This window comes from Hordeum vulgare, chromosome 4H (assembly GCF_904849725.1).
Source record: "Hordeum vulgare subsp. vulgare chromosome 4H, MorexV3_pseudomolecules_assembly, whole genome shotgun sequence".
Lineage (NCBI taxonomy): Eukaryota > Viridiplantae > Streptophyta > Magnoliopsida > Poales > Poaceae > Hordeum > Hordeum vulgare.
This window is the reverse complement of record NC_058521.1, coordinates 103,088,289-103,097,638: the sequence shown is the minus strand read 5'-3', so window position 1 is coordinate 103,097,638 and position 9,350 is coordinate 103,088,289.

Sequence of the window (9,350 nt, the reverse complement as noted above, 5' to 3'; positions counted from 1 at the left end):
TTTTCAACCAAAGTGGATTCATATCCAGCCCCATCATCATTAGGTTTGACACAAGAAAACAAAGATTCAATGGGATTCACACCACGCACTTTAAGATCTTCGTGATTCTTATCACGAGAACACGCCTTTTTAAGCCATTCATGTCTAGCACGAATTTGGGCGGTTCTTGCTTTGCTCGCACTCATGGAAACACGCATAGCTTTCAAAGTTTCTTCCATATTGATCTTGGGAGGAGCACATCTAACTTTCAAAGCATCAATATCACTAGACATTCTATCAACGCTCTTAGCCAAATTATCAATTTTGAGTAGTTTTTCCTCTATGGACGCATTGAAAATCTTTTGCGAGTTGATAAACTCTTTGATATTAATCTCTAGATCAGAGGGTAATCTATTGTAATTTCCATTAGTATTGTTGTAGGAGTTGCCAAAGTTATTAGAGGGGTTACTAGGAAAAGGCCTAGGAACATAGTTTCCTCTAAAAGCATTGTTGTTGCCAACATTATTCCTACCAACAAAATTAACGTCCAAGCTAGCGTTGCTACTCTCAATCAAGGAATACAAGGGCATATCATTAGGATCTAAAGGAGGACTTCCACTAGCAACCAAATTCATTAACTCATCCATCTTAGCACTCAACGAGTTAATTTCTTCTATAGCGTGTACCTTCTTACTAGTAGGTGACCTTTCAGTGTGCCACTGAGAGTAGTTCGTCATGATATTGTCTAGGAGTTTTGTGCCTTCTCCTAACGGGATTTCCGCGAACGTTCCACCTGAGGCGGAGTCCAAGATATTTCTAGAAGCGAAATTCAAGCCAGCGTAGAAGATTTGTATAATCATCCAGAGAGTCAAGCCATGAGCGGGACAATTTGTAATCATCAATTTCATTCTCTCCCAAGATTGTGCAACATGTTCATGATCAAGTTGCTTAAAATTAATGATATCATTACGGAGAGAAAGATAATCTTAGCCGGCGGAAAATACTTGGATATATAAGCATGTTTTCACTTATCCCAAGAATCAATACTATTTTTGGGCAAAGACGAAAACCAAGTTTTTGCTCGATCTCGCAACAAGAAAGGAAAAGGCTTCAATTTATTCACATGTTTATTCTTTTGCATATCGCAAAGCTCAATGAAGGTATTAATATGGGATGCGGCATCTTCACTAGGAAGGCCGGAGAATTTCTCTTTCATAACAAGATTCAGCAAAGCGACATTGATTTCGTATGACTCCGCACTAGTGGCGGGGGCAATCGGAGTACTAATAAAATCATTATTATTAGTATTCGAGAAGTCACAAAGTTTGGTGTTTTCAGTCATGGTGACTTCAGCAAGCAAGCAAGAACACAAGCGAACAAAGAGCAAGCGAGAGAAAAGGGCGAACGAAGATAACATCGGATAGATCTCCATGCAGATCATGGAGAACTTTGTATTGAAGATCCAAGAGAGAGAAGAAGCCAACTAGCTACTAGCTATGGACCCATAGGTCTATGGTGAACTACTCACGCATCATCGGAGAGGTCATGATGTTGATGAAGAAGCCCTCTGTATCTGAATCCCCCCTCCGACAGGGCACTAGAATGTGCCCCTGATGGGATCTTGCGGAGACAGAAGATTGCGGCGGCGGAAAAGTACTTTCGATGATCTCTTGATTTTTTTTGGAATTTTTGGGAATATATAGGCGAAAGACCTAGGGTAGAGGTGGCCGAGGGAGCCCACAAGCCTGGGAGGCGCGGCCCCCCAGGCCGTGACTAGGGGGCTTATGGGGTCCCTGGTGGCCCCCTGACTTGGTCCTCAAGTCCCCCGATCTTCTTCTGTTTCAGAAAAAAATCTTTTTGGAAGTTTCGTTCCGTTTGGACTCCGTTTAAAATCCTCCTCTGAAAAGGGTCAAAAACACGGAAAAAACAGGAACTGGCACTTGGCACTGAGTTAATAAGTTAGTCCCGAAAAAGATATAAAAGGCATACAAAACATCCAAAGTTTGACAAGATAATAGCATGAAACCATCAAAAATTGTAGATACGTTGGAGACGTATCAAGCCTTACCGAGAATTAACAACCGATAGCCTTTAGTCATTGAAGCAATTCCAATTTATCATAACATCAGAAAGAGTCAAGTAAGAGCTTCTAAAGCAAATCCACATACTCAATCATCCTTTCGTCATCTACAATTGCTACAACTCACGTGGTACTCATGAGATCAAAGTTTCAGTCGGACACAGAGAAAGATAGGGGCTTATAGTTTTGCCTCCCAACTATTTACCTCAAGGGTAATGTCAACAATAATAATTCATGAATACTTACTTCCAAGTTGACATGCGAATATAGATCTTTCCCTAGCATATGACGTTAGCCAAGAAAAAGGCGAAATAAGGAATTGGTGTAGATCACCATGACTCTTTCAAGGTCAAAAAGTAACGGTACAAGATAGGCCCTTCGCAGAGGGAAGAAGAGGTTGTCATGCGCTTTTGAGGTTTGTATGTGTGACCTCTTAGTGTGAAGGAATGTCACTTTATATTACCTCCTGTGATAAAGACCTTTATTATGCAGTCTGTCTCTTTTATGTCTTCCTCATCACAGGTTCGTACCAAACTTATTTTCCACATACTAATAGATCATACATATTAGGGAGCAATTTTTATTGCTTGCACCGATGACAACTTACTTGAGGGATCTTATTCAATCCATAGGTAGGTATGGTGGACTCTCATGGTAAAACTGGGTTGAAGGTTTATGGATGCACAAGTAGTATCTCTACTTGGTGCGGGAGTTTTGGCTAATGATGAGGTGGAAGCAATCGTCACATGCTAAGGGATCTCTAGTCATATAACATTGTTCGGAACCAAGCAAACACAATTCATTATGTTTTCTTCCTTGTCCAACATCTACTTCTAAGCATGTAACAGTTTTAGTGAGTGTTCACAATCATAGATGGTGTCAAAGATGATATATTTATATGTGAACCTCTCCTTCTTTATCACTTCCGATTAATTGCAATAATGACCAAGGTCTACGTTTGTCTACCCTCAACAAGTTTCAATCAACATTCTTTTTATATGTAAATCCATCACTTCTCATAAGATCATTACATGATCTTTCATGCTTTTGTTCTTTTCTCATTCTCTTGATCATGGCATGAGGCAAGGCCCTTAACTAAGACACTCTTTATTATATGGCTTACGAGCTCGAATACATCGGGGGGACACAAAGCAAAACTCAAGCCTAAAACACTGAGGACTTTAATCTACTAGAGAAAAATAAAACCGAAAAGGAACGAACTAAGAAAAGGTAAAGGAAAAAGATGTGATGGCGATACGATACCGAGGCAACTCCCCCAAGCTTGGCACAAGCCAAGGGGATTGCCCATACCCATGATTAGTTGTCTTCCTTTGGAGGTGATGGTGGTGGAGTTGTTGCAACATGGGTTTCATCCTCCGTCTTCTAAGGCATAGGTGCTCCACCATGGAAAGATGAACAAGTCTCCGGAATCCTCAAATATGCAGCCAACCGTATTGATTTAAAGCTATACTCATACTCACAGTTTTGGTTGTGCAGGTCATAGATCTGGGCTTGGAGGTGATCAATTTTGTCATAGATCCTCGAGAGGTGCTTCCCGATATCATTGGCATCGATTTTGTGCTTGTTGGTGAACTCCGTGATCATCATGTGGTTGGCGTTGAGTCCACGCTCCACCATCCCTTGGCACTTGAAGACATGTTGCTCCATTGCTTCGAGCCTCACCTCCACGCTTCCGGTCTTCTTGGGCCCCTCAACATCATGGATATGCAGCATCCCCTCACGCATCGCAATAGATTGAGGGTGTTGCAGCACTCCCGCGAGATAGGGATTGATGAACTTCTCGAAGATCTTGTCCTTCGGAGCTTTTGGGGACGCCATAGCGATCTAGATCTGCAGCAGAAACAGGCTCGAAACAAAAACAGAGGAAATTTACGTGATACGAGGGTCAGACCTTACGGGAGAATATATAATCATTTTTTTCCGACCAGAAGGAGTACTCCACAAGAAAACGGAGTCCAGGGGGCACACGAGGTGGCCACAAGCCCCCAGGCGCGGCCAGGGGGGAGGCACGCGCCTGGCAGGCTTGTCGCCTCCTCGTGCACTTTCCGGACTACTTTAAATTTTTCTATTTTTTCAAAAATTCCAAAACGAAGAAAAATTCCTACTGGAAAAGTTTTGGAGTCGGTTTACTTACCGAATCACATACCTCTTCGTTTTCGGAGTCTGAAACAGGCTGATAAATATCCCTTATGTACTCCTCCGGAGTTATGGTATTGATAATATTGATTTCAACATTTATGGGAGTACCTGAGATATAATGCTTGATTCTCTGCCCATTTACCACTCTTGGAAAATTAACTTCTGTGTTGTTGATCTTGATGGCACCGGAACGATATACTTCCTCAACAATGTAAGGACCTTCCCATTTAAAGAGAAGCTTGCCTGCCAAAAATCTTAAACGAGAATTATATAGCAAGACATAATCACCTACATTGAACTCATGTTTTTGTATCCTTTTATCATGCCACCTCTTAACCTTTTCTTTGAACAACTTGGCATTCTCATATGCCTAAGTTCTCCATTCATCAAGTGGGCTAATATCAAATAACCTCTTCTCACCAGCAAGTTTGAAATCAAAGTTGAGCTCTTTGATTGCCCAATAAGCCTTACGCTCTAGCTCAAGAGGTAAATGGCATGCTTTGCCGTAAACCATTTTGTACGGAGACATGCCCATGGGATTCTTATAGGCAGTTCTATAAGCTCATAGTGCATCATCGAGCTTCTTAGACCAATTCTTTCTAGACCTGTTGACAGTTTTTTGCAGAATTAGTTTAATCTCTCTATAACTTAGCTCTACTTGACCACTGGATTGAGGGTGATAGGAAGATGCAATTCTATGATTGACATCGTACTTAGCAAGCGTTTTACGAAAAGCACCATGAAAGAAATATGAACCACCGTCGGTCATTAGATATCTAGGGACTCCAAATCTAGGGAAAATAACTTCTTTAAGCATCCTGATAGAGGTGTTGTGATCAGCACTACTAGTTGGGATAGCTTCTACCCACTTAGTGACGTAATCAACAACAACTAGGATATGAGTATACCCGTTGGATTTTGGAAAAGGGCCCATATAATGAAAGCCCCAAACATCAAATGGTTCAATGACAAGTGAATAATTCATAGGCATTTCCTGACGTTTACCGATATTACCTATTCTTTGATATTCGTCACAAGACAAGACAAACTTATGGGCATCCTTAAAGAGAGTGGACCAATAGAAACCTGATTGCAATACCTTGTGTGCAGTTCTTTCTCCCGCATGGTATCCTCCGTAAGCCTCGGAGTGACACTTCTGTAGGATCTATCCCTGTTCATGTTCAGGTACACAACGTCTAATAACACCATCTACTCCTTCCTTATAAAGGTGATGATCATCCCAAAAGTAATGTCTCAAATCAAAGAAGAATTTCTTCTTTTGCTGGTATGTGAAATTAGGTGATATATATTTCGCAACGATATAATTTGCATAATCAGCATACCACGGTGCACTACGTGAAGTATTGATGACATTCAACTGCTCATCAGGAAAGCTATCATCAATAGGTTGTGGGTCATCAAGAACATTCTCCAACCTAGACAAGTTATCCGCTACGGGGTTATCAGCACCCTTCCTGTCGACAACATGCAAATCAAATTCTTGTAGCTAGAGAACCCATCTGATGAGTCTAGGTTTAGCGTCTTTCTTCTCCATGAGGTACTTAATAGCAGCGTGGTCAGTGTGAATAGTGACTTTGGAATCAACTATGTAGGACCTGAACTTTTCACATGCAAACACAACTCCTAAAAATTCCTTTTCCGTAGTAGCATAGTTTCTTTGGGCACTGTCTAGAGTTTTACTAGCATAGTGAATAACATTCAACTTCTTGTCAACTTTTTGTCCTAGAACAGCACCAACAACATAATCACTGGCATCACACATGATTTCAAAAGGTAAGTTCCAATCAGGTGGTTGAACAATAGGTGCACTTATCAAGGCCTTCTTAAGTATTTCGAAGGCTTCCTCACAATCATCGTCAAAAACAAAAGGAATATCATTTTGCAAGATATTGGTAAGAGGCCTAGAAATCTTAGAGAAGCCTTTAATGAACCTTTTATAGAAACCAGCATGACCAAGGAAACTTCTTATACCTTTGATATCTGTGGGGCATGGAATTTTCTCGATTGCATCAACCTTAGCTGTATCGACTTCAATACCTCTTTCAGAAATTTTATGTCCTAAGACGACGCCTTCATTAACCATAAAGTGGCACTTCTCCAAATTCAAGACAAGGTTGGTGTCTTTACATCTCTGCAAGACTCGATCAAGGTTGTTGAGGCAATCATCAAAAGAAGACCCGTAAACAGAGAAGTCATCCATGAAAACCTCAACAATCTTTTCACAAAAGTCAGAGAATATAGCCATCATACATCTTTGAAAGGTGGCAGGTGCGTTACATAAGCCAAAAGGCATACGTCTATAAGCAAAGGTACCGAAAGGGCAGGTGAAAGTGGTTTTCTCCTGATCACATTGTGCAACAGGTATTTGGGAGAAACCAGAATAACCGTCTAGAAAGCAAAAGTGCGTGTGTTTAGATAGCCTTTCTAGCATTTGGTCGATAAAAGGCAAAGGGTAATGGTCTTTCCTAGTGGCTTTATTCAATTTCCTAAAATCGATCACCATCCTATAGCCAGTAACAATCCTCTATGGGATCAATTCATCATTATCATTAGGAACAACGGTAATACCTCCCTTCTTAGGGACGCAATTCACCGGACTTACCCAATCACTATGAGCAACAGGATAGATAATACCTGCTTCCAGGAGCTTTAGTATTTCTTTTCTTACTACCTCTTTCATCTTAGGATTTAATCTCCTTTGATGATCAGCAACTGGTTTGGAATGAGGATCGGTTTTAATCTTGTGCTGGCATAGAGTGGGACTAATGCCCTTAAGATCATCAAGAGTATATCCAATAGCAGCACGGTGCTTCCTCAGAGTTTTTAATAACTTCTTTTCTTCATGCTCTGATAGGCTAGCACTAATAATAACAGATATATCTCTTTTTCATCAAGATAAGCATACTTAAGAGTATCAGGCAACTGTTTAAGCTCGAACACAAGATCACCCTTTGGTGGGGGTGGATCTCCAAGCAGTTCAACAGGCAAGTTATTCTTAAGGATATGATATTATTCAAATATAACTCTATCTATCTCATCCCTTTCATCCATATGCATATCATTTTCATGCTCAAGCAAGTATTGCTCTAAGGGATCAGTAGGAGGCACGGCAATAGAATCTAGGGCAATAGTTTCATCCTTACTAGACAACTCCTTTTCATGAGGTTGTCTATGAAACTTGGAGAAATTGAACTCATGTGACACACCTTCAAAGCCAACAGTGACAGTTTGCTTCTCACAGTCAATATGAGCATTGACGGTATTGAGGAAGGGTCTGCCAAATATGATGGGACAAAAGCTATCTTGTGTGGTAGCAAGAACAAGAAAATCAGCAGGATACTTTGTTTTACCACACAAGACTTCAACATCCCTAACAATTCCCACAGGGCAGATCGTATCTCTATTGGCAAGCTGAATAGTGACATCAATGGGTTCTATCTCGACAGGTGCAATCTCGTCTTTGATTTCATCATATAGGGATTTAGGTATTGCACTAACACTAGCACCCACGTCACATAAACCATGATAAAAATGATCTCCTATCTTAACAGAAACAACAGGTGTGCCAACAATAGGCCTATGTTTGTCTCTAGCATGTGGTTTAGCAATTCTAGCAGCATCTTCACAGAAGTGAATATCATGGCCATCAACATTGTCGGACAGGAGATCTTTGATAATAGAAATGCTAGGTTCAACTCTAATTTGCTCAGGGGGTGTAAGTGTTCTAATGTAGCCCCTACGTATCACAGTTGAAGCTTTAGAATGATCCTTTATCCTAACAGGGAAAGGTGGTTTCTCAATGTAAGCACTGGGAACAATAGGATCATTATAAGCAATGACTCTCTCTTCAACTGGATTGGGTTTAACTACATTGACTTCTAAGGGAGGATGATATTTAAACCACTTCTCTTTGGGGAGATCAATATGAGAAGCAAATGATTCACACAATGAAGCTACTATCTCACAGTCAAGTCCATACTTAGCGCTAAAATCACAAAAGGTATTTGTTTCAACAAAGGATTTAATGCAATCAAACTTGAAATTCATACCTGACTCCTTACCTTCATAAAGCTCCCAATCTTCAGAGTTGCGTTTAATTCTTTCCAATAAATTCCATTTGAAGTCCATATCTCTCTTCATAAATGAACCGGTACAAGAAGTGTCAAGCATGGTGCGATCATCATGACAAAGCCGAGCATAGAAGATCTGAATGATAATTTCTCTCGAGAGCTCATGGTTGGGGCATGAATATAACATTGATTTGAGCCTCCCCCAAGCTTGAGCGATGCTTTCTCTGTCACGAGGCCAAAAATTATAAATATAATTCCGATCACGATGTACTAGATGCATAGGATAAAACTTTTGATGAAATTCCAATTTCAACCGGTTGTAGTTCCATGATCCAGTATCATCACATAGCCTATACCGTGTCAACGCCTTATCCCTCAAATATAAGGGAAAGACTAATGACCCACAAGTATAGGGGTTCAATCGTAGTCCTTTCTATAAGTAAGAATGTCGAACCCAACGAGGAGGAGAAGGCTCTGATAAACGGTTTTCAGCAAGGTAATAACTGCAAGCACTGAAAGTAGCGGTAACAAGTGATGGTGTAGTGAGGTGAAACGTAGAAAGCGAAAAGTAACAAGTGACAAGTAGTAGCAACGGTGCAGCAAAGTGACCCAATCCCTTTTGTAGCAAGGGACAAACCTGAGCAAAGTCTTATAAGAGGAAAAACGCTCCCGAGGACACACGGGAATTTCTGTCATGCTAGTTTCATCATGTTCATATGATTCGCGTTCGTTACTTTGATAGTTTGATATGTGGGTGGACCGGAGCTTGGGTACTGCCCTTACTTGGACAAGAATCCCACTTATGATTAACCCCTCTCGCAAGCATCCGCAACTACGAAAGAAGAATTAAGACAACGTCTAACCATAGCATTAAACTAGTGGATCCAAATCAGCCCCTTACGAAGCAACGCATAGACTGGGGTTTAAGCTTCTGTCACTCTAGCAACCCATCATCTACTTACTACTCCCCAATGCGCTCCTCTAGGCCAAAATATGGTGAAGTGTTATGTAGTCGACGTTCACATAACACCACTAGAGGA